This window comes from Saccostrea echinata, unplaced genomic scaffold, assembly GCF_033153115.1.
Source record: "Saccostrea echinata isolate AGI-Se365-2 ecotype Australia unplaced genomic scaffold, CSIRO_AGI_Sech_v1 ptg000046l, whole genome shotgun sequence".
Lineage (NCBI taxonomy): Eukaryota > Metazoa > Mollusca > Bivalvia > Ostreida > Ostreidae > Saccostrea > Saccostrea echinata.
The window spans coordinates 12,317,152-12,344,347 of NW_026889795.1; the positions used below are offsets into that span (position 1 = coordinate 12,317,152).

At 32.9% G+C, this 27,196-nt stretch overlaps 1 long non-coding RNA gene across 2 annotated transcripts; it reads left to right on the forward strand.

Moving 5' to 3' along the window:
- Nucleotides 1-23,226: 23,226 nt before the first annotated feature.
- LOC133202095 (uncharacterized) lies at nt 23,227-26,671 on the forward strand. 2 transcript variants are annotated; one of them, XR_009723189.1, is made up of 4 exons: nt 23,545-23,562; nt 24,448-24,494; nt 26,125-26,201; nt 26,662-26,671. It is a non-coding gene; the product is annotated as an uncharacterized LOC133202095 (long non-coding RNA). The 2 variants fall into 2 exon arrangements; XR_009723190.1 differs by lacking the exons at nt 23,545-23,562; nt 26,662-26,671 and adding an exon at nt 23,227-23,252.
- Nucleotides 26,672-27,196: the final 525 nt, after the last annotated feature.

Here is a 27,196-nt window from a genome sequence, read left to right on the forward strand (position 1 = left end):
CAGCAAATACTGCATTTGCAGTATCTGCTGCAATTCTGTAAGGGAAGTCATGACCCCCAGGGTAGGGTGGGGCCACAATGGACGATCAAAGTTTTACATAGGAATATATAGGAAAAATCTTCTTCTCAAGAACAGCAAAGCTATGATTGGTCATATTTATATTGGAAGCATCCTCAGGTGGTGTAGATTCAAGTTTGTTCAAATCATGACCCCCAGGGTAAGGGTGGGGCCACAATGGACGATCAAAGTTTAACATAGGTGTACATAGGAAAAATCTTCAAAAATCTTCTTCTCAAGAACAGCAAAGCTTCGATTGGATATATTTTTTTTGAAAGCATCCTCAGGTAGTGTAGATTCAAGTTTGTTCAAATCATGACCCCCGGGGGTAGGGTGGGGCCACAATGAACGTTCAAAGTTTTATATAGGAATATATAAGAAAAACCTTTAAAAATCTCAAGAACAGCAAAGCCATGGTTTGTAATATTTATATGGAAGCATCCTCAGATAGTGTAGATTCAAATTTGTTCAAATCATGACCTCCAGGGGTAGGGTGGGGCCACAATGAAAGTTCAAACTTGTAGAGAAAAAAAGTCACAGTTAGTCAAAAAAATATGTAAGCAGTGTAGATTTGATTTTGTTCAAGTCATACCCCCCCCCCCCCACTCCCTTTTAGGGGTAGGTTAGGACCATTTATGCATTTAAGCTTTTCAATACTAAACTGATTTTTCCTTTTTTCCTGGCCACAGTGCTCAGGTGAGCGATGTGGCCCCTGGGCCTCTTGTTTAAAAAATGTAATAAATTTTTGGATATGAAAATTAAGGTGACTTTTGTTATCCCTCTGATCAGTCAACAGCTCAGACATAATATTTCAATAATGTTTATAATTTGGTAAACATGGTAAAAGAAATCAAATTTATCATAATTAAATTATTGGGTAAAATTTGACAGGAATAGCCTTTTAATTAAGGGTAGTTTTAATTAGATGGAGTGATCTGCCCTTAGAAGAAAAATAGAATAAACTGAAATCTACTGTTAATGATGCAATTTGTAATGAATAAAAGTATTCTTAATGTTATATTAGACCAAGATTAAGTAATTGAATTTATTATTTCCATTAATTTTCCCAATGTAAGTGAACAAAAGTGATTTCTGTTTACAAATAGTTCATCGTCTTTGAACATTTTACCTGGAGAAATAAGACAGGCACCCTATGTTGAAAATGAACTAGATACACTAGATATGAGCAGCTTTTTATGATACATTTTTCTCAAAGCCCAAAAAGCATTTTTCATTAGTGTTTACAGCTTCCTTAACTTGACATTACTATGAAGGAATAATAATCATTTCTATCACAGTGAGATCTCAGTCTCTTGAATATTATACAATTATGGACCCTTTTGGTGGTGAATATGGTTTGTTATTCACCAGAAAAATATCAATATAGACCACCGATTCACCATATTCACTACCGAAAGAGTCCATAATTAATTGTTTTATTATATGGTCAGGATTTGAATAAATAAGACATTGAAGGCTGCATGTCCTACCATTTTCATTAACAAATCCCTGTCATAGAAAAAAAAAAATCCAGATTACAACTTATAACTTCCGTGTTTTCCTTTTGCTGTGTGTAAGACATTGAAATGTTTGGAAAATAATCCTGTGATAGACTTGCCTAAACTCTTCCTGGTCAGATACAGCTGGCTTCAGCCGTTGCAACCATTGTTTTCATATTTATTTGAAGTATTGATTGTGATGTCACAATGCCGCTGCACTCACACTGACTCCGGTGAATACGGCTTCAAATTCAGTGAATATGTAGTGCTGTGAACCGTGTGTGTTTGTATAGATTATATAGGGGCTATTTAAAGACTATATAATAATGCTAGTTAGAGGTACAATGAACCTTAAAAAGTGAGTGACCAAGCAGAAAAAAACTTTTGTAGATGTGTTTGTGTGTCTGGGGAAGGGGGTTAACCAATCTTTTCTCATGGAAAAGCTATTATATTTGCATGTCTAAGAATATTGCTAGAGGTGCAATGAACCTTAAAAAGGAAGTGACCAACCAGAAAAAAAATTGTTTGTGCATTTGTGGGTGTGTGGGTGTGTTTGTGTGTGAATGGATGGGGTGGAGAGGAGGTAACAGTCTTTTCTCATGGACCAGCAACTTATATTTACATATCAGATTCTAGCTGCAGAACTGTAGCTCTCTGGCTGAGATAGCTAAGCCCATGATTATGGGGGAGGGGGGGGGGGGGCAAGATTATTTTCAGGCTAATGTATGAATTAATTAAACTGAAAAACCGGGGGGGGGGGGCATCTGTACTACCTGCTGGGTCAACCTTTATTTGCATGAATCATTAGTACATGTAAGCCATCACTACAGAATCTGGGCCAGTGAATTGATCATGAAGTTCAAAATTGTAAATATAAATTTTGAATTGTAAATTTTTGATGTTCATCTTGTCTAGGGTTGGATACCGGTACTTGGTACCAATACCATATCGAATAGTTACTTAAAAAATACCGATAAAATACCTTTTCATTTAATACTGGTATTCTGGTATTAATAATGGTATTTCTTAATCTTTGAAACATTTTAATATATTCAAAATGATTTTAAATAAAAACGATTCCAGACTTGCTAAAATCGAATTCTCTGTGCATTGAAAGGGTTTGCTAATTAGCAAAATGGATGCATAGTACGAATCATCCTTTCGACTGTTGATATTCGAGGTAAATCAATACGTATGTTTAAAAAAAAAAATTAAAATACATTCACCTTAATCGAATTAATTTTATTAATAAAAACTGATAATAAATGTAAATTAAAAAGGCAAAATGTCACAAAAATGTGATTTGCACCTATGTCCATTTTCTAATGTTTCGTTGTTTAGCATGTTTAGTGTGACAAAACAGAATGGGTCCTGGCCTCAAACCAGGGACTGAGGGAGGTTGTGTATACTTGTGATTATGTATCTTGTCAAATTAATTTGTTTGAGATTCTATAAATTTATTTCTTTTGTTGATCATTTATTAAAAGGTTGAAATATAAACATAGTTTATAAGCTCATTTTAGATTATAACATTGCAAGGTTGAAGAATGGTGAAAGCACATTTGTTATAAAATGAACCCTCAGCCCCATTCATCAATGTATAGTACTGTATCGTAAAAATATTGTATTGTTTCAAAAATACCGGTATGGTATACATGTAGTGCCATTTCATCCTAAATGGTATGCAACCCTAATCTTGTCATAACAATAACGACTATGCAGACAATTTTTCATAATGTACCTTATTAAATAAGTCAGTACACAGGTACAGCCATTCTTGTTCCATGTTGTGACATTATGAATGTCCAAAATTTACAGTTCAGTGGTTAATAGAAATACCGATAGCCATTTAGTTCTTGATTGCCTAAGATAGTTCCTGCATGACTTGTGTTAGCGCTTTTTTTTTTCAATCAAAAATAAATTACCTGATAGATTTATATGATAATCATTTATCTTTTTTATTATGAAGTTATAGCATTAGTGACTTTTTAACCTTTGACATTTTACAGTTGCCAGACGACACCCCTGGTTACAGACTGGATGAGTTCTGTATACCTAAACATTACGAGGAGGATTTATCCCGGGTCCTAATTCCAGCGGGTCTAATTAAGGATAGGTCAGTATAATGAGGAGGATTAATCCCGGGTCGTAATTCCAGTAGGTCTAATTAAGGATAGTTCAGTATCCCAGGTCCTAATTCCAGCAGGTCTAATTAAGGATAGGTCTGTATCTCGTGTCCTAGTTCCAGCAGGTCTAATTAAGGATAGGTCAGTATTCCATGTCCTAATTCCAGCAGGACTAATTAAGGATAGGTCAGTATTCCTTGTCCTAATTCCAGCAGGTCTAATTAAGGATAGGTTAGTATTACGAGGATGATCTATCCAGGGTCCTAATTCCAGCAGGTCTAATTTAGGATAAGTCAGTATCCCGGGTCCTAATTCCAGCAGGTCTAATTAAGAATAGTTCAGTATCTCATGTCCTAGTTCCAGTAGGTCTAATTAAGGATAGGTCAGTATTCCATGTCCTAATTCCAGCAGGTCTAATTAAGGATAGGTCAGTGGTACAAGCATTAATATTCTGATACGAATTGGCCTAATTATACAAACAATGAGAAAGTTACATTAAAATCTTATTCACATCATCCAGATAGATCCCTGCTCCTTACTCCAGATATAAGTGATAATGTACATGTGCTGTCATCATAGATTCTTAGTTATGTATTCATTGATGAAAACAATCTAAAATTGTAATAGGCTTTCAAGTTAACAGTTCACCTGTTTACCTTTCAACATAGAATGTAACATTTTCAAGGAGGAAGAGGAAAATTTTGATGAGTACAATGTTGATTTGTTATTTATGCCCCCCCCCCCCATTATGTCCCTGTAAGGCTTATATAAATAAATTGTGTGTTTTCGGTTCCCTGACCGACCCTAAAATATATGAGCTGATACTGAAAAATTTATCCGCGGAAATCTTTCTGGAAGTAAACAATTCTATTTTCACTATTAGAAATCCTTATCTCAATAACTTCCGTGTTTGAGAAAATGCATATCCTATACACATTAAACAGAATTGCCATTAGTAAGCCACCCTTTTGGGAAAAAAGAAATTCGAACTCTTTGTTTTTCTCATTTTGTCTATTGTCAAAGTTGAATTTTAACTAATAAAATATTAAAATAAAATAAAATGTTTTCCCTACCTACCTACCCTATTTTTTGAGTCAGCTCGCGGAGCGAGCTACTCCTTGTTAACACTGCTGAAAAATTAACACAGCTGTAAAATTTATCACTCATTCATCAAGGTGATTCATACGCCAAATATGATAGTTCTAGCAAAAAATGCTTTTGTCTGAGTGATTGCATAAACTTAAGATGTATAAACAGTGTAAAATTTCATATTGTTACATTATTTATGTCTTTTGTGTTTTTTCAAGAAAAATTAAAATAAATATCTGTACAATTTACAATTACTGCGTATGAATATTTGTGAAATTAGTAAGGGGGATCTAATCTTCCCATCTGAAGTTTATTTATCATTGACCTAGATTATTTACTCATTTACTGCAGCTAGTGTGCTTGAAAATCTTTTTTTAGAATCCAGGTTTGCAGTGTGAACCATTGACCTAATTACTCCTTAACACTGACCACTGCAGCTAGTGTGGCTAAATTTATTTTTAGAATCCAGACATGCAGTGCTGCTTTACACAATAATGTCGATAAATAAGCCAACAATGTAAAATTTTCTAACATAATCATGGTGATGTTATTTACAGTTACTTTGGTCTTGGTTTATAAATATGCATCTTTTTCAAATATTAGATTATTAGTTACTTAACATAAACATAATCATAATGCTTATTATAGTAAAACTGTGTGAATATATGGATATAGGTAGGCGGATCTTGAAAAAAAATACCCATAGATGTCTAATGTTTGTTTTCTAATTCTGTTGGTTGTTTTTTTAGAGATTGTAGCTTATGATTATATGCTAAAAAAATTTCACTGTTATTTTTTCTCCTTTTTTGGTTTAACATGATTTTCCCTCCCCCTTTTTCACTTTATTGTAGTTTTTTGTTTCTTAATGGAACACTGAGATTTATTTAGAGTTATGATAATTATAATTTAAAAAATCTGAAGTTAAGTCTCTTTAACAAGTTTGGCTTTCCAGAAAGCCATAAATGTCATCTCTTTGGCTTCATGAATGTCACAGAATAAACAGTGGAATGTTACATTATTTTTTCAGCTATTACATGCAGTAGTATCGCTTTTGAAAAAAAGGGGGGGGGGAGAAAAAAATCGACGACTTATCTGAACAATCTTTGACAAGGGGAAAAAGGGGCTGTCCAAACTCCACATTTTCATTTCTTGAAAGGGGGAATTACAACTTTTCCAACAAACATATTTTATATTATAATACATTCCCATGGGATGATTTGACGTACCATACTGCAACAAAAGATGGAAGATGGGGCAAGGGCGCGCCTTTGAATGAATATTTTTAATGTTTGGGAAAAACATGGAAGGGGGACGACCCTCCTGTTGCTACATGCCTATATTATTTTACTTGTTGTAAATATGCTTTATTCATTTTGAATATTTTTTGTACAATGTCTGTAAAAAAAAGTAACCACTGAGAAATATTCGTAAAAATTAGATATAAAACAATTGTTCCGTATGAAGATGGATAAAACCTTAGCGTTTCTTTAGACTTTAGATTGTAGTCGCCTACTACAACAGCAAAGCAGTTTTAAAGCGCTAACTTAAATTAATCTGAACCTCAATTATAATTTCCAAAGATTTTCCTTATTTTAAACTTATCCTCTGAAGTGACTTGGCTATCGAGCCACTGGGAATATCAAGGAAAACATTGAGACACTCCTGCATCATATTCTTCTGCTGCCAATATGCAGATACATGTGTTAACGCTATATTATGTATATATGATATAAGTACATGTACACGTATACGCTTGTGGGAAAATAGCATGCATAGAAAGGTTATAAAATTGAAAAGTTACCATTTAAAATTAAGTATTGGCACACTGAAAAGAACCTCAATCTACCAACATCGATTTTATACGCTGTTTCACGAGACACACATTTTATAATTTTGGCTTTATTTTAAGAATACGAGGAGTGATTTTTTTTTTTTTACTTTTTTCCATTAACAAAAAAATGCAAATTAGAATTGCATAAAGAATTAAATTGATAAGTTGCTTTATTTATTAATCCTTAAAAAATCTGAGCCAGGTAAAGACAATTGTGTTTTTCCTAAAACTTTTCCGCAGGAGTAATTTTAAAGAAAAAAAGAATAGTGAAGACATCCGAGAAAATACTCATAATGATTCTTTACTTTTTTTATTCCAATGCCTGCAGCACTGAGCTACTTAAATCAGAGACATTTATGTTTCTGCTTAAATTGTGCTTTTAGGTAAAATTTCTTTTCTTCGAAATTTATTTTTTTTGAATAAGTTCTTTTTTATTTTTCATATACGGCAGTAAGTACATATAAAAGTTAAGTTTTTGCCATTATATATATGCATTTAACGTGAATGTTTTCAGTGTTTCTTTCGTCAGTAAATCTTGGACCCACGCCTTGGCTGATACATTCAATATGCCATGTTTTGTGTATTTTGATCCCCGCGCGCTGACCATCGTTTCTGCTTCTGCCAAGTATTGCCCACAATCAACAAGCTGATTATTATGGCAAATTTGGTGCGCATGATATGACCAAAAATTAAAACTTTAAAAGGTTAATATTAATAATATTTCTTACTTATGGTTAGAAGATGATCACCTGAGACCTAAAGGTGTCAGGTGTATTCGCCGAGACTATCTTTGATGGTAGATCATTCCACTCTCTGATGGTCCAAGGGAAATAGGATAACTTTTTACGCAATAACCTAGATACAATGTTTATGTGTATTTTGAAGACCACCACCCCAGCAATCCAACCTCTATTATCCTAATGAACCCTGTGTAGTTTTACTTTAAGATGGACCATTTTGTAATAATAAGGCAGAACGCTCAATTTTGTTTACATCTCTATATTTAGAATTCGTGTCATCGTCAGGTCATTTGCCAGACCACCAGCTTATCGATGGCAGCTTACACTAGGACTTCACTTCCGGAAAACGAACTTAATGTGTCATCTCCCGAGGGAGATGACAATAATTCAGTTGACTTAGAAAGGTGGGAGATAAACCCTTAACCTTTATTTACTTTTGGAGGTATGGGATATATTGAGACCCTTTCAAATTTAAGCAGATGTATTCAGATCCCTTTTCCAAATTTTTGTCACATTATGTAATCTTATTTGTGTATTTACAAACCCAGACTTTAAATAAATTACAAAAGTCCCATGTGAGGTGGCATTGTAGCTCTTAATTTTTTAATTAAACATACATATTCAATCTCTTTAGATGCAGTAAACTGAATATATTAAAGGTATGATGTCCAGTTGTATGAAAAAGCTCATTAAACTCGAGCGAGTCGACTCTCAGGCCCTTCAGGCCTTTGATTCTCAGGTTGGAATAGGACACATACTATTTATTTATCTTGGCCTAATTGAAGCATCAGAAAGATATAGTTTATGTTCTGCAGGGCTAAAAATACTAAAACAAAATTTCACTGGTCACCTGGGCTATCACCTTAACTTGATATGTTATTGATGTCCCCTTCCTTTTGTTTAGGAAATGTTACCATGGTTACATTTATCTCTATAGTAAACAGTATGTTAAGTAAATTAACAGATCAGTTGCCCTTTAATTGAACTTGCTTAAAAATAAACAGCTTTGACATTCAGACAACATTAATTATAAGTAACATTTTAAACCTATTTGCATTTTTATGAATTATAAGGGGATTAACGAGGAGAAAGGAAATAAGTGAATACACACACAAACAACGGATGAAGCAGATTTTTAGAATAAATATATTTTTTTTAAGAATTAAGTGACTGACTCAATATAATTTAATATTCTTTTTTCACATACAGAATTAAGTGACTGACTCAATATAATTTATTCTTTTTTCACATACAGAATTAAGTGACCGGGTCGATATATTTTATTCTTTTTAGGTCACCTGAGTCACTCAGGTGACCTATTGCTATCTCTTTTCGTCCGTCGTCGTGCGTCGGTCGTAAACTTTTGAACATTTTCAGCTTCTTCTCTGGAACCAGCAAACCAATTTCAACCAATTTTGGCATATAGCATCTATGGGTGAAGGGGAACAAAAGTTGTGAAATTCGTGGCCCCTGCCCCCCTGGGGCCTGAGGGGTGGGGCCAAAACCATCAAAATTAATGCAATCTTTAAAAATCTTCTTCTTTACTCCTGGACATCAAGCAGTCTAACTGTTGGCATGATTGTAATAAGCATTGAGCCCTGTACCAAAATTGTGAAATTCATGGCCCCAGGGTCAGGGGTTCTGGTGCTAGGGCGGGGCTATATAGATCATATAGTGAAAGTGCATTATATCTTTGAAAATCTTCTTCTCTACTCCTGGGTATTATTGAAACAAATTGAATACATAGTTATGATAAGCAAGAGTGACTCTACCAAAATTGTGAAATTCATAGCCCCAGGGTCAGGGGTTCTGGTGCTAGAGCGGGGCTATATAGATCATATAGTGAAAGTATAAATAATACCTTCTTCTCTACTTCTGGGTATTATTGAAACAAATTAAATACATAGTTATGATAAGCAAGAGTGACTCTACCAAAATTGTGAAATTCATGGCCCCAGGGTCAGGGGTTCTGGTGTTAGGGCAGGGCTATATAGATCATATAGTGAAAGTGCATTATTTCTTAAAAAATCTTCTTCTCTACTCCTGGGTATTATTGAAACAAATTGAATACATAGTTATGATAAGCAAGAGCGACTCTACCAAAATTGTGAAATTCATGACCCCAGGGTCAGGGGTTCTGGTGCTAGGGTGGGACTATATAGATCATATAGTGAAAGTTCATTATTTCTTTGAAAATCTTCTTCTCTACTCCTGGGTATTATTTAAACAAATTAAATACATAGTTATGATAAGCAAGAGTGACTCTACCAAAATTGTGAAATTCATGGCCCCAGGGTCAGGGGTTCTGGTGCTAGGGCAGGGCTATATTGATCATATAGTGAAAGTGCATTATTTCTTTGAAAATCTTCTTCTCTTCTTTTGGGTATTATTTAAACAAATACATGGTTATAATAAGCAAGGATGCCTCTTCCAAAATTGTGAATTTCATGACCCCTGGATCAGAGGTTCTGATATTATAGGGCGGGGCTCTATTTGTTATATAGTGAAAATGCATTAATGCTTTAAAAATCTTCTCTGCACCTGGGCATATCAGAGACAAAAAGAGTAAAAGTTTTAATAAGGAAGGGTATTTTTACCAGATTTTTGAACATCAGAACCATTTGATCAAGTGTTCTGGTCCAGGCCAGGGCTCTATTAATTTGTATTCTACTGAGAGGAGTTATTCCCCTTTGCCATTTACTTGTGATAATTAATTTGCACCTGGGCATATCAGAGACAAAAAGAGTAAAAGTTTTAATAAGGAAGGGTATTTTTACCAGATTTTTGAACATCAGAACCATTTGATCAAGTATTCTGGCCCAGGCCAGGGCTCTATTAATTTGTATTCTACTGAGAGGAGTTATTCCCCTTTGCCATTTACTTGTGATAATTAATCATTGTAAATAATGTACTTGAAAGGTTAATAGAGTAAGAGAATTATGCAAGAATTTTTATTGTATAATACAAAAAGTACTTTCATAGTTTTTAATGATCAGTTTTAATAGACTTGTAAGTAACAGATAAATAAAAATGAGACAAAAATAACTTGTCTTATTAAATGTTCATCAAAGACCAAGAGAGGCCAATGTAAGAGATTTCAACAAGGAATTAAAAGAGTACAGAAGCACTGATTATAAGTTTGTTTATGTACTGTCTGGTGAGAGTGATAAATGGGGAACAGATTAGAACCTAATTTATGTACTGTTAATGAACACTAGACTAATTATTTTGTTGATCCTGATCACCCTATTTTTCTTCCTTTTGGGCAACAAAGCTTCACCTTTCAGTTCATTTTATACTCTATGGATCCTCTAAATTGTTGTATTATAGTCAGGTGACCGTTAAGGCCCTTGGGCCTCTTGTTTCTAGGGATGTCAATTTTGTCAATAATTCATATTTGAATATTCAATGAAAGTATTCGAATATATTCGAAAATTTGATAAAATAAATAAAATATGGTTTATTTTAAATGTACATCATCATACTTTCATGGCAGGTTTTGCGTTGGTATTTGGAAGTAAAATTGGATGTACGAGACAACATTTGATGTTTGTCAATATATATAATAATTGACTTAAATGTATTCAACCAAAATATAATTTTTACAAAATATAACCAGGGACAAGAATGCCATTTACTCTTCAAATTTAAATACACATAATTAATTAAAATTATCTGCCTAATAATCTTAGATTCAATGTTTTGAAAAATAAGCAAAACACTTCGATAAACAATTTTCCTAGGTCATTAATTTCCCGATAATGATTTTAAAATTTTAATTAATAAATATTCAATCTGAGATAATTAAGTAATTGATGCTTTATTCTGAAATTGAGCCCTTTACAATATTACAGGCTGATTCTATCAAAGATGTACATGTAATACAATGATCAATAAAATTTATTTTCGTAAGTATATGTACACTCTTCATATCTCTTGGACTTTCAAGAAGGGTTTCATTTCGTTGTCCTCGAATCTAGATCCAATCATATAAAATTATTGAAAATACCCTTGTATTATACATAAATAATTCTTGTTTATTTCTTTTATACCTTACTCAAAATGAAATAATTTAAAAGATTTTTAAGATAAGAAAGTAGCGAAAGAAATCAGGGGATCGCTAGTAAATAAAACAGGGATAATTCCAGCACTATTCTAATTAAAATTTATTACCTTTTTTGTGAAATCTGAAAAAACACCGAATATTCGAATCTTAAATTCATATTCGAATATTAACTCAGCGAATGAATATTCGAATGTTCGAATATTCGTTGACATCCCTACTTTTTTCACATACAGAATTAAGTGACCGGCTCGATATATTTGATTCTTTTTCACATACAGAATTAAGTGACCGGCTCAATATAATTTATTCTTTTTTCACATACAGAATTAAGTGACCAGCTCAATAAAATTTATTCTTTTTTCACATACAGAATTAAGTGATTGGCTCGATAAATTTTATTCTTTTTTCACATACAGAATTAAGTGACCGGCTTGATATAATTTAATATTCTTTTTTCACATACAGAATTAAGCAACTGGATTGTGATATTGTGTTCTGGCTAATGATGTTTTTGTTTTAATACAGAATTGAGAGACTGGCTCGTTACATTGTGTTTTTTTTTTTATACAGAATTGAGCGACTGGCTCGTGACATTGTGGAAGATTTTGATGAGGATGGGTTGGTTGCTTTATGTGTGTTAAAGGGATGATACAAATTCTTCACTGACCTTCTGGATAAAATCAAAGGCCTCAACAGGAACCTTGGGAGATCCGTCCCTCTCGCTGTGGATTTTATTCGACTTAAAAGCTACGTGGTAGGTCTGTCTATAAGTGTTTGGACGTGGTAGGTCTGTCTATAAGTGTTTGGAAGTACAAATGTATTGTACACAAGGTAGATGGTGTTTACAATTTTGTATGGGCACACACCCACTATGCTAATTTTTTATGCAGTGAAACCTGTCTTATCCAGTTGTTGTATATTCCAAAATCTTGCCTTATACAAGATTAACTGTTTAAGTCCCTTTCAGCAAATTCAGTTATTTAAAATTTTGTGTACTCTGGAATGTTGTTTACTGTAGATTCCTTATTTTTTGCGAGTACTTAATTTCGTGAAATGACTCTTTGATGTCAATAATTCGCGAGTAAACGTTTGATGAAGAGATTTTACATTGATTTCAGCACCATAAAAATAAAAGCGAGTAATTTTATTTCGCGAGTGGTGCTTCTGGTGTAATTACGTGATAATTAATTCCTCGTGTATATTTAGGAATCTACAGTTATCTGACAAATTCCCATGGAATCAGTGGTGTCCAGATTAGACAAATTTTACTGTATGACCATGATCACATTGTGATTTGTACATTTAAACTAAAATTCTGATTTCTAGAACATTTTGGCAATAATACAAACTTGAACAAAACTGACATCTGGTAAAAAAGGAAGGAAAATTAACGGAACAGAAATTGAGGCATTTCTTCATTTCGATCAACCACCCTACAGCCATTACCCAGTTAAGTTCCACCTTTAAATGACTTTCAAAGACTCTTGCAATGTAATCTTTGCTTAAATAATGTACTTTATATTTGAATTTATCTTAATCCTTGTGTTAAACAGAACAGAGAAAAAGCTTGGACTAAAGTAAGGATTTTGTAACCCAGACACTACAAATACTGCACTGATTGGGGGGAGGGGAATGGTTGGGGATGGGGGGAAAAGTCAGAGGGGTACTTAACTGAAATAAATCTCAGTTGAAATGAGATCTATGACCTGCTGAGGTAGAAAGTATGTGTTTGTGTAGTGAGGGTACTTCTAAATCTAAGAGTACTAAGGTCTGTTAGGTTAACTAAATTGGAGATTTTTCTGCTTGATTATCTTACTTAATGATGAATTTCAGTGGATCTCACCATGCTGTGAGAATAAGGTTTGTGGCTTGTAGTTTTTTGTTGGGGGGGGGGGGGAGGGGTGATAAGAGAATAAACTGACCATCTTCCATCACAAAACAGTGAAATAATGATATACCTGGGAATTAATTGAAATATTTTCAGAGATGTGAATGTGCCCACCATCAAGTTGTTAAATTTTTCCTTATTATTGTCTTAAGACCTGACACCTGCACTCTATGAATACCCTTTTCCTTACTCACAGAGCTTAGCCAATGTTAGCCCTACACATAGAAAGATCTTGAATAAAATAAATGTCATGGCAGTGAACTTATTTCATCATTTCTTCATAGGTGACTAACCTTAAGTTATTAAGGATGTAGAAATCTCTTGTTGTGAATAAGTAAATCACTCAGGGATTTTGGGGGCTAGACAAGTTTTGATTGAAAATAAGTGCAAAAATTGCTCTGTGGATATATGTTCAGATATTTTCATAGCAAAACAAAATTAGCTGCCCAGGAAATTTGGTTTCCATATTAGGGTTTACAAATTTAATACTCTTACATACTTCTAAAAAAATAGGATCTGTAGGTGATATTGTTTTTTAAAAAGTTTTTTTCTCATATAACATGTATAAACTCATAGATTAATTAAAATACAGTTTTTTTTCAGGCAGTGTGAACTCTCTTTTTAGGTCACCTGAGTCACTCAGGTGACCTATTGCTATCCATTTTTGTCCGTCGGCGTGCGACGTGCGTCGTGCGATGTGCGTTAACATTTGAACATTTTTAGCTTCTTCTCTGAAACCGCTCAACCAATTTCAACTAAATTTGGCATATAGCATCTATGGGTGAAGGGGAACAAAAGTTGTGAATTTCATGGTCCCTGCCCCCCTGGGGCCTGAGGGGTAGGGCTAAAACCATCAAAATTAATGCAATCTTTAAAAATCTTCTTCTTTACTCCTGAACATCAAGCAGTCAAACTGTTGGCATCATTGTAATAAGCATTGAGCCCTGTACCAAAATTGTGAAATTCATGGCCCCAGGGTCAGGGGTTCTGGTGCTAGGGCGGGGCTATATAGATCATATAGTGAAAGTGCATTATTTCTTTGAAAATCTTCTTCTCTGCTCCTGGGTATTAAATAAACTAACTAAGTATATAGTTATGATGAGTAAGAGTGACTCTTTCAAAATTGTGAAATTCATGGCCCCAGGGGCAGGGGTTCTGGTGTTAGGGCGGGGCTCTATTGATTATAAAGTGAAAATGCATTAATCCTTTGAAAATCTTCTTCTCTGCTCCTGGGTATTAAATTCAGTAACTAAGTACATTGTTATGATGAGCAAGAGTGCCTCTTTCAAAATTGTGAATTTCATGGCCCCTGGGTCAGGGGTTCTGGTGTTAGGGTGGGGCTCTATTGATTATTAAGTGAAAATGCATTAATCCTTTGAAAATCTTCTTCTCTACTTTTGGGTATTATTGAAACACATTAAATACATAGTTATGATAATCAAGGATGCCTCTTTCAAAATTGTGAAATTTGTGGCCCCTGGATCAGGGGTTCTGGTGTTAGGGCGGGGCTCTATTGATTATAAAGTGAAAATGTTTTAATTCTTTAAAAATCTTTTTCTCTGCACCTGGGTATTGCCCCTGCGAGAGTATCAAGAATAATTCTTGAACTTTTAAGAAAAGTTCATGAATTATATTCTTGAATCAGCTCATGAAATATTCATGAAGATCCTATGAAGTTAAAATTGGACACTCATGATTTCATGAATTTTATTCATGAAAACCAAGTTAAAGAATATTCATGAATAGTGGGTTGTTCATGAACTACTTACTACTCTTGAAAATTCATGAACTTGCTTATAGAATTCATGAAATCATAGTGTCCAATTTTATGATCTTTCATGAACATTTCAAGAACTTTTTAAGAATATTATTCTTGAATTACATAATTTGACAGAAGGCCAAATTACTGTGAGTACCCTCAAAATACATGTACATAAATATTCTATTCAAAATTTGATAATATATAAATTATGACTACAATATCTAAACTAAATGCTATGTATTAATTCATTGAATTTATGAATGTATACAGCTTTAAGCCAACACACTCTAAAACAAATACATGTACAACCTGGATCAGTTTCAGAATCTTAAACAACGCTTGTGTTCTTTTGGCACGTTCAATTAAGTCAGATGCCTGTGGTGCATTTGTTATCCCTGTCAACTTTGCTTCTTGACATTCCAAAAATGATTTTTTCTCTATGGGTGTCTGCTGGATCACTCACTAATTCATCCAAAATTGAAATCTGTCCTTTAAATCATGATGTGGTAATTTTTTTCTTATGCTCTTTTACAATAGGCCTTGTTTTCCATTTCACTCTCCCTGAAAATACATATACATGTATATAAATGATATGCCAAATAGAAATAAATATTACAAGGAACAGGATACTTTTAAATAATATGGGAATTGTTGTGATGCTGCAACTGGAGGCCAGAAAAAAATATACATGTAGGAATTACCTGTCTTTTATACAGAACACTTGGTCTTTAATTTTTAAAGAGTCAGGAATCCTCAGGGACGAGTCAAAGTCAATTTGTTCTAATCTGTAAAGAAAATTTAAAAATGATTTTAGTTTCAATTTAGAATCAAGTTTCCTTTTTTTCTTCAATTTGAGCTAGACCATGGACACACAGGGGTATGTATGTCCCCCCCCCCTTTCCATTTTTTATTATAAAATTTAAAAAAAAATATTCTGAGACCAACACACACAAGTTTTTTAATTTTTGAAATACATATCATTAAATTCATTTCATTTAACAATAACTTAAATTATATTTCTTTCCGAGTTATATTTTTTTTAAAATCAAGTTTGTTTGGCATGCATGCAACAAGTGCTAATCAACAAATTTGGAACCAAAATAATTAAAAAATTATGTTCTTACCACATGCTTTCTGTATTGCAGTCCTTCCTTTCTATGAATATAATAATTAACAACCCACTAAAAAAATGTCGACAGAATCTAGATCTATCGACAGTCTTCTGACAATGCATATTACACCTCTTCTATTGAAAATTTGGCGCTCGCGTTACTGCTTAACTAATCAGTAATGATGTTATAAATCAGCTACCAGAAGCGTCCAATCAAACGACGTTTTATAAAAACGATTGAGGTTGCGATTCAAATCATACCCGTAATATTAATTGGCCGCCAATGTATTCTTGTTTGGGGTACCTTGATAAAAAATGATGAATAAATAGGCCTAGTTATACGTGGACTGGTACTATGAAATAAAGTTTTACTTTTTTTTCAATATATTTATGCCAACGTTTCAACAAACTTTAAAAAAAATCTTTGAATAAAAAGGGGTGTAAAAAATTATAGATACGAATTGCCTCGCCACCCGCTTAAAAGATGGCGGCCTTTTTCGGTGAGCGATAGAAGTTTGTAAACTTCAGAATTTACAATATACACTGCATTGGAGGTTATATTTTAAATGCACACCATGCAAACAACATCCACAGAAGGACCAGCACTGTTCCGCCTGCATTCATCAGCTCACAACGTGTCATTGAGTAAGTTTTCATCTTTTTTATAAATGTTCACTGATGTTAAAATCGGGGGATGGATATCGTGTGCACAACCTACAAGGTTGTTGTTTCAAATGTTCTTGAATTAATTATATTTTTATGGCCCTATTTATTGTTTGGTTTGTTCGAATTTCAAAATGAGATTGGCAAGGCATTTGCTTTTTTCTCAAGAATGAAACAAGAGGGAGATAAAATACGATTTAAAATTATATATAGTGTTGTTAGTTAACAGAGTTTGACACAATCCGTGTCCTCACAGATTACTTAGTAGGCAAAAAGGACAGATATTATGTGGAAATATTTTTATATAGTATTTAAACTTAAATATTTTTTTATGCCCCGCCATGAATATGGCCGGGGCATATAGTGTTTGTCATGTCCGTCTTCCGTCCTTCCGTACTTCCGTCCTTCTGTCCTTCCGTCCTTCCGTCTGTCCTTCCGTCACACTTTGCGTTTAGCTCTGTTCAAAGCTCAGTTTCAAAGATACCATTCAAGATATTTTTATCAAACTTCATATGCTGATAGATATTGATGAGAGCTATGCAACTGTATCAACATTTTTTGACCTTGACCTTTCCTTTGACCTTGACCTCACTTTTCTTAAATTAGTGTTTAGCTCAGTTTTAAAGATACCATTCAAGGTAGTGTAATCAAACTTCATATGTTGATGCATACTGATGTAAGCTATTCAACTGCATCAACATTTTTTGACCTTGCCCTTTCTTTTGACCTTGACCTCACTTTTCTTAAATTGGTGTTTAGTTGAGTTTTAAAGATACCATTCAAGATAATGTAATCAAACTTCATTTGTTGATACATACTGATGTAAGCTATTCAACTGCATCAACGTTTTTTGACCTTGACCTTTCTTTTGACCTTGACCTCACTTTTCTTAAATTAGTGTTTAGCTCAGTTTAAAAGATACCATTCAAGGTAGTGTAATCAAACTTCATATTTTGATGCATACTGATGTAAGCTAATCAACTGCATCAACATTTTTTGACCTTGCCCTTTCTTTTGACCTTGACCTCACTTTTCTTAAATTGGTGTTTAGCTGAGTTTTAAAGATACCATTCAAGATAATGTAATCAAACTTCATTTGTTGATACATACTGATGTAAGCTATTCAACTGCATCAATGTTTTTTGACCTTGACCTTTCTTTTGACCTTGACCTCACTTTTCTTAAATTAGTGTTTAGCTCAGTTTTAATGAAACCATTCAAGATATTTTTAACAAACTTCATATGCTGATACATACTGATGAGAGCTATTCAACTGCATCAATATTTTTTCACCTAGACCTTTCCTTTGACCTTGACCTCACTTTTCTCAATTTGTGTTAAAATGTTGCATTACTAATATACCCTCGGCGGGGCATTCATGTCCTATGGACATATTTCTAGTTTAATTATCTAACTTATTGAATTCAGGGAAAACAATTGTGTTTCTATTTATACATCAAAATTATTCACATATATTGAAACTTAAGTCATCACAGGCATACTAGACGTATGAAACTATGCAGATAGTTGCTGAATGTTTTGTTTGTTTTTGTTTTTGTTTTGTCAATGGCTATTCATTTAAAATATAACTTTCATTAAGAGCGTACAATTATTACAGGTCTAACAAAGAAACAACTATAGAACTGAAATATTCCAAAAGGCAGCGGCAAGAATCAGCTATGTTTATCAGTGAAGGAGAATTGACAGGAGTATGATTCTTATGGAACCAAGTTGTTCTGGATCTTCTCATGCAAGCACACAATTTGAAACTGACATCATAGACAAGACTAATATGATATCTTTTCAGATGATCGGCAACATGTTTATTAACCTCACAATTTTTATTTTCTACTTTAAGATGTTACCTTATATATATATATATATATATATATATATATATATATATATATATATATATATATATATATATATATATATATATATATATATATATATATATATATATATATATATATATATTGTAAATTTTAGAATCATTTATGCCCATGAACAAAAATGTTGCAATAGGCATAGAGGCTTTTTTTAAATAATAAATTATAAGTTTTAGGCATCAAATAGTATTTTTTTTAACATAATGGACTGTGAGTGATGGTTATCATTACTTGAAAACATTGATGATTCATGTATTTCTTAAATGGACATGAGAAAATACAATTCATGTTAATGTGTATGTACCACAATTGTATACATATTTTGCATTTTAAGACTTAAATTTATGTAAATTCCCTGATTTGCAACTGATAGTCTATAATGATGTCCAAAAAAAAAGCTCCAGCAAGCTTTTCTACAATCTAATTAGTCTTTTCATTTCAACATTGAACAGTGTTGTAACATGTAATACATGTAATGTTAAGCAATTACCAATGGAGACCACTCAGTTAATTAAAATTGTACTTTAAAAATTCAATATCAATAAATTTGAATCATAGAATTTAATTTGTATTGAGTCATGAATAATCATGAAACTTGTGTTGCTGTGTAATGTTGAAGATTTTCGAATTTCATGAAGGTTCATCATTGTTCATGAAGTATAAATTTTTTCAATATGAATGTGTTCATGAATTAAATTCATGAACTACTTTTATGAAGCTGTTATGAATCTTTTATGAGCATTCATGAACAATGATGAACAACTCATAAAAGTTCTTTAAATCATGAATATCATCTCGCAGGGTATTTAAACAAACTAAGTACATTGTTATGATAAGCAAGGATGCCTCTTCCAAAATTGTGAAATTCATGGCCCCGGGGACAGGAATTCTGGTGCTAGGGTGGGGCTATATAGATCCTATAGTGAAGGTGAATTATTTCTTTGAAAATCTTCTTCTCTGCCCCTGGGTATTGCTTAAACAGGCTAAAGTACATTGTTATGATACACAAGGATGCCTCTTCCAAAATTGTGAATTTTATGACCCCAGGTTTAAGGGTTCTGGTGGGGGGGGGGGGGGGGGGGGGCTTCTATTGATTATAAAGTGAAAAAGCAAAATATCTTTGAAAATATTCTTTTCTTCTTCTGGTTAAAAAAGCAAAGAAGCTAAGTGTATAGTTATGATGAGCAAGTGTGCTTCTTCCAGAGTAGTGAATTTCATGACCCCTGGGTCAGATGTGCTGGTGTGAGGGTGGGGCTCTTGATAATTTAGTGAAAATGCATTAATTCTATTAAATAATCCTGTTTGCTCCTTAGTGTTAAGCAGATAAACAAAGTGATGATGAGCAAACATATGGTCCCAGGGTCAGAAGCTCTGGTGTTTTGGGGGTGGGGGGTGGGGGGGTGGGCTCTATTGATAATATAGTGAATCTGTAGTAAAAATGCATTATTTATTTAAAAATCTTCTCCGCACCTGGGCATATCTGAGGCAAACAAAGTAAAAGTTTTTATAAGGAAGGGAATTTTTACCAGATTTTTGAACATCTGGACCATTTGATCAAGTGTTCTGGTCCTGGCCAGGGCTCTATTAGTTTGTATTCTACTGAGAGGAGTTATTCCCCTTTGCCATTAACTTTTGGTAATTTATCACTGTAAATAATGTACTTGAAAGGTAAATAGAATAAGAGAATTATGCAAAAACTTTTATTGTACAATACAAAAAGTACTTTCATAGTTTTAATGATCAGATAGACTTGTAAGTAGTAGATAAATAAAAATGAGACAAAAAAAACATGTCTTATTAAATATTCATCAAAGACCAAGAGATGCCAATGTAAGAGATTTTAATAAAGGATTAAAATAGTACAGAAGCATTGATAATTTGTTAATATACTGTATAGTGATAGTGATAAATGGGGAACAGATTAAAACCTAATTGATGAACTGTTAATGAATATTAAGACCAATTATTTTGTTGATCATGATCACCCTATTTTTTCTTGCTTTTGGGCAACAAAGCTTCACCTTTCAGTTCATTTCATACTCTATGCATCCTTGAAATTGTTTTATCATACTCAGGTGACCGTTAAGGCCCTTGGGCCTCTTGTTCTAGCAATAAAATCTTTTTTAACCATGTATTCATACCTATACCAGACAGCTCTGAAATGTTACTTTACAAACTATAATCTGTTATGCTTGAAGGAAATGCACTGACTTGCAATTTCCAGATTTTAAAATGAAATAATTTTTTTTCTAGATTGCATAAAATTGGGTAAGTTGAGTAACCATAAACAATTTTTTTTACTAGGCCTTAGTGTCCTATTCTGATTAATTGTATAAATTACCTATTTTTAGGATGATCAGTCCTCTGGACAAATAGAGGTCATTGGAGGAGATAATCTGAAAAACCTTAAGGGCAAGGTGAGTTGTCTTACAACAAACATTTAATTTATTACTTGATTAGGCATAATTGATCCAGAAGTCATAAATCTGAAAAACCTTAAGGGAAAGGTAACTAAAGTCATCTGACATGCAAACATTTAATTTATGACTGGATTAGTTTGTTTCTTTTGTTTAATGTCCCTTGTAGAATTTTTCAATTATATTGATATGCCACCACTTGTACTTAAGGCTTTTAGCAGTGAGAGATATATTTGATGTCAGTACCTGCTGCAACATAGGACCTCGGTTTAGATGGTATCATACGAAGGACCAGTCTCCACGTTCCGCAGTGGATTTGAACCTGTGATTTAAGGATCAACTCCTTACTCTGCAACACTAGAGCAAATGCTCTGACTACTGTGGCTTGCAGAGGCTACTGAATTAGTGTTATTGTTAAAATCAGGGGCTACTGAATTAGTGTAATTGTTAAAATCAGGGCTACTGAATTGGTGTTATTGTAAAAATCAGGGGCTACTGAATTGGTGTTATTGTTAAAATCAGGGACTACTGAATTAGTCTTATTGTTAAAATCAGGGACTACTGAATTTGTCTTATTGTTAAAATCAGGGGCAACTGAACTAGTGTTATTGTTAAAATGAAAAAAAAAAAATTACTTTTGAGTTAAAAATTATTTCAATTTATGAAATCCAAAGTGTGTCTCCTGTCCAGTAAACATTTAATTTAAAGCTTGGATTATTACAGTAAAACATGGTTATGTTGAACATGCTTGTAATGAATTTATACTTAAAGTCAAGTATTATGTGAACTTATTATGGACTTATTGGATACAAAAAATTACATTTGTTAAGAACCAAAATGATGTGTCCATTGCCCTACAATATAAATTTTTTTGACTGTAGAACTAATTTTGACTGACTGGAGTCATAAATTTGTAAGAATTGTTAAAAAGAAAAATCTTGGAAAGATTATTTCACTTCTAGAAATGACTAAATTAAAATTTAATGACAATTCATTGATTCAGGTTGAAGACTAACTGTTGATTAGATTAGCTATCCTTTAATTAAGGACTCATGCAATTATGGACTCTCTAGATGGTTAATTGGGTTTGATATTTACCAGAAAAATATCAATATTGACTGATGCTAAGCTGAGGTCAATTTTGTTGTTTTTTTTTTGAACATCAAACCATGGTAACCACCAAAACAGTCCGTACCTGTGTTATTTTGTAGTCCATTATGAAATAAATAAGACAACTGAAGCATGCATGATGACTCCATTTTTTTATTAATGAACTGTTTCTCTATAAATTAAGATAAAGAAAATGTCCAGATTACTAGTTATAACCTCTACGTTCTCCTCTTGTAATGTGTAAGATATTATTTCATGTCTAAATAATGAGACAGCAATCCTGCTCAGATGCACAACTGGCTTCAAATGTTGCAACTATTGTTTACAAGTAATTTAAAGTATCATTTGTAACATGATCATTGCCGTTGCACTTGCACTGACCCTATAAGAGAATACATCTTTAAACATGGTTGATAAGTAGTTTTATGAACATTTGCGTTTGTATAGAATATAAAGCTTTTATAGATAGACTATTTGATAGATAAAGTTCTAGAAATTTTGCCATTGTTTTCAGAATGTTTTGGTTGTGGAGGATATTATAGACACGGGGAAAACCATGCAGAAGTTACTGGCTCTGTTACAGAATGTCAAACCCAAGTGTATCAAAGTAGCCAGGTATGTAATGTAACAGAATATAAAACCCAAGTGTATAAAAGTAGCCAGGTATGTAATGTAACAGAATATAAAACCCAAGTGTATAAAAGTAGCCAGGTATATAATGTAACAGAATATAAAACCAAAGTATATCAAGGTAGTCAGGTAGGAAATGTAACAGAATATAAAACCAAAGTATATCAAGGTAGCCAGGTACATGTATGTAATGTAACAGAACGTCAAACCCAAGTGTATAAAAGTAGCCAGGTATGTAATGTAACAGAATATAAAACCCAAGTGTATAAAAGTAGCCAGGTATGTATTGTTACAAAATGTAAAAATAAATGTATGATATAAAAGTAGCTAGATATGTAATGTAAAAAACCTAAGTGTATAAAAGTAGCCAGGTAAGAAATGTAAAACCCAAGTGTATAAAAGTAGCCAGGTAAGAAATGTAAAACCCAAGTGTATAAAAGTAGCCAGGTATGTTATGTAAAACCCAAGTGAATAAAAGAAGCCATGTGTGAAATGTAAAACCCAAGTGTATCAAAGAAGCCATGTACATGTAAAAATTATGAAACCCAAGTGTATAAAAGAAGCCATGTAAGAAATATGAAACTCAAGTGTTTAAAAGAAGCCAGGTAAGAAATATGAAACCCAAGAGTATAGAAGTAGCCATGTAAGAAATATGAAACCAGAGTGTATAAAAGTAGCCAGGTATGAAATGTTACAAAATGTAAAACAGGGTTGACTTGAAAATAACATTTTAAACCTTATTTTAAATTATATTTTTCTATCGTAAAATTACAGAAAGTGTACTTTACCAACGTTGAAAGTTCATATCGTGAAATATTTTAACCCAAAGTAGCAGAAAAAAATCAGAAACTGTCTTCTATATTCTCATTTCAGGAGGAAAGTTATTGAATATTTAGCTGCTTATTGTGTATAATACATAGTGTATCAGTAGGATTTAATAAGATATGGACGAAAACCTGCTACTCTCGATACATAAAAGGAAAATGTAATTATAGATGTTGAAGGAATTTTCATACTTTTAAGGAATATGAAGATAACGAACAGTATTCAATCTTGAAAGTCCAATAAAACGATACAAATTTGGAGCAGAATAAACACAGACCTCAAAATTTAGAGGTGGGATCAGGTGCCCTGGAGGAGCGTATCATCCACATGGTTCTGGGTCTTCAAAATGTTTTGTAGGAAGAAAGCAGTGAAATGAGAGTGTATTTAATAGTAGAACCAAATCAAGATCTGGTTCTGGAAAAGGTCCGATAAAATGCTTACTCACCATATGGGCAATAACATCCTCAATAATCAGTTGCTCACAGGCTTACTCTGTTATGGAACATGAAACTAACATGATAGGTTATTATATAAAAAAAGACAACACATACATGTAACATCCTTCATCAGGTATTTATTGTCATGTGCTGAAGCTCTGAAGTTCCTTTAATGATATAAACGTCTTGTTTATTTGATTGTAATGATTAAATTTAATATTTTCAATATCAGTATGAAGCTCCAAAGTTTTTAGATGATGATGATTGTTTATGAGAATGTAATTTTTGAATGTTTTATTTTCAGTATGCTTGTGAAGAGAACAACAAGGAGTTCTGGATATAAACCTGATTGTAAGTACAGGTAACTCTTGATGGCTCGAACTTCGAAGTTCTGGATCGCTTGAAGTGAATCTTCGGTCCCTGGGCAAATTTTCCCTTATATAACTAAGCAAATTTACTCTTCATTTCTCGAACTCTTGATCTCTCGAAACCCTTGATCCCCCAAATCAAAATGCAGTCCTGCTATGCATATTCTATTATAATTTACCCTCGATACCTCGAAGTGGCTTTGTGTATACAAGGTTATATAATTAGCACCTTTACCTGGACATTTAAAATGGCCCCAGGCAGAAGACGCGGGTCCCGAGGAACGGGAGGTTTATTCAGGTGAGACTATGCTGCAAGGTGATAATTGATTTATAATTAATTTTTTTTTTGCCTATATGCTATTAAAAAAAATTATCATCGACTGTCTTACGATAATTTAGAGACCCAGTGTCAGTGAAAAGTAGTAATTGATTAAAAGACGAAACACTAATTTAAGTTTTATTTCGAGTCAGTACGTGTCAAAGTTAAACGAAATATGAAAAAGCAGAAACAGCCTTAATGTCAATATGGCGACTATTATTGGACATACACTTACAGAACTGCGTTCAATGATCATGTTTGGAATAGTCAGTGCTATGTACAATGCTGTAAAAAGTCGTTTTCGTGTAACAAATGCGTAGTATGATGTCCGTATTACAAAACTAAATAATTATACATGAAATGATGATATACATTTTTTGCTTTACTCAGTTTAATGAAATATTCATCTAAATTACGAAAAAATATCATTGGTTTATAAAACCATGTGTAAAAGGTTATCACTGCATGAAAATCATTATATACGGTAAGACTAATTTTAAAAACTGTCAACAAACCTGGAAAATTCCGGACTCTTGAAAACTCGAACTCTTGATCTTTTGAAGTTTTTCCTTGGTCCCGCGGACTTCGAGGTATCGAGAGTTACCTGTACATGTCATGTGACTGGTTACCTGATGTCATGTGATCTGGTCATGTGCTTAATGTGGTTATAAACTTTTAATTATCAAACATCTTATCACTGTATCATTTTTGTTCAGATTAGTTACAATTTATTATAAGTCCACATAGTAACATATATAATATCATGTCTTTATATACATGTCTAAGCATATTTTTATATTTCCATAATGCTATTAAATATTGTTGCTTTGAAAAGTGCAGTCTAAATTTTAACATTTAAAGAATGCATTTAATAGCTACCAAAATGGGTTGGGACAGTTTACAGTTCATGAACTGTGAAGTGGTTTATAAAAAAGCATAAAATGCTCCAACCCAGTTTATACCATATAAATTGGGTACATATTAAATTCATTCCTAATTATGATCTAATTTTCTTTCGTTCATTGTAAGAAAAGACAACTAATGTCCCTAAAAAATGACTTCAAATTCTGCAAAATTTAAGTGTGACATCAGGGGGATCAATGTGTTTATGACGCATGTTGTGACTTTGGCAACACAGTTTATAAAATATATATAGGATCTCCTATGGTTTGTGGCTGGTTATGATTTTTTATCCAACAAATTGTGTGTTTTTATCCCGGAGCTTTGGCAAATGAAATCTTACATGAAATCCCTGATACATGTAGTTTCATTGTGGGGTATGTTTAAATTTCAGACACTGGGTTTGAAATCCCTGATATTTTCATCGTGGGGTATGCCTTAGACTACAACGAATACTTCAGAGATCTTAATGTAAGTAATGATATCCAGCTAACACAGTGATTCATTTAATGAAAGTATTATAGTTAATATTACAGTGAAATATGTCTACTCTGACATACACTGGGAGACATTTTGTGTTGGAATAGACAGGGTGTCAGATTGCACAGTGTAGCGAACATGGAAAATAGTAAAATAGGAATGAAAATAAAGGCTGGAATTGATTTACAATAAAAAAGATTACACAGGTGTCTGATTAGACAGTTTTCACTGTATAAAATCAACAGAATTATTATGACATGTATGTTTTAAGACAATTGAAATTGGAAGTATGCAACTGTTGCAGTCTCTTTCTTTGAATTTCAATAATTATCATTTTAAAGTACATGTTTAGGAACCTGACCTTAAACAGATGGATTTAATTTAAATTTACATGAATTAGTATTTTATGTTTTATTTCTTTAGAATTGATATGCATTTCTCTTTTTTATAGCATGTTTGTGAAATTAATGAGGCAGGCAAGAAGAAATATGCATCAAAATAACGACAACCTTATTGTGTTAATGATGATATTAGAGCCTGGGACCATAACCCACCTTAGAAGATATCAGCTCAAATAACAATGATTATATAGAGATTACATGCTGGATAAACAGTAATTTTCCGAGATTACAAAATGTTATAAGGTGAGAAAATCAGAATGAATTAGATTCTTTGCGATCAAACTGTTTACCGCTCTTGTTTTTCAGAAATTAGTTTTTTTTTTTGATATCTCACTATGTGAATTCAAATATTTATTCCCTCTTTAGTCAAAGAATACTTCTGTGTTTGTATGATTTGATATCTGTAATATCTATTTTTATAATAGGTATATTATATTTTTTTTTTCTGATTTTAAAAACGGAAGTTGGTTAAAAATATAAAAAAAATATTTTTAATAAAGTTCTCAAGCTTCCTTTTAAGATTTTTTTTCTTGTGGTATGTGTTTGACTAAACGTTGTTTCCGTTGGAAGAAAATGAGTCATGTA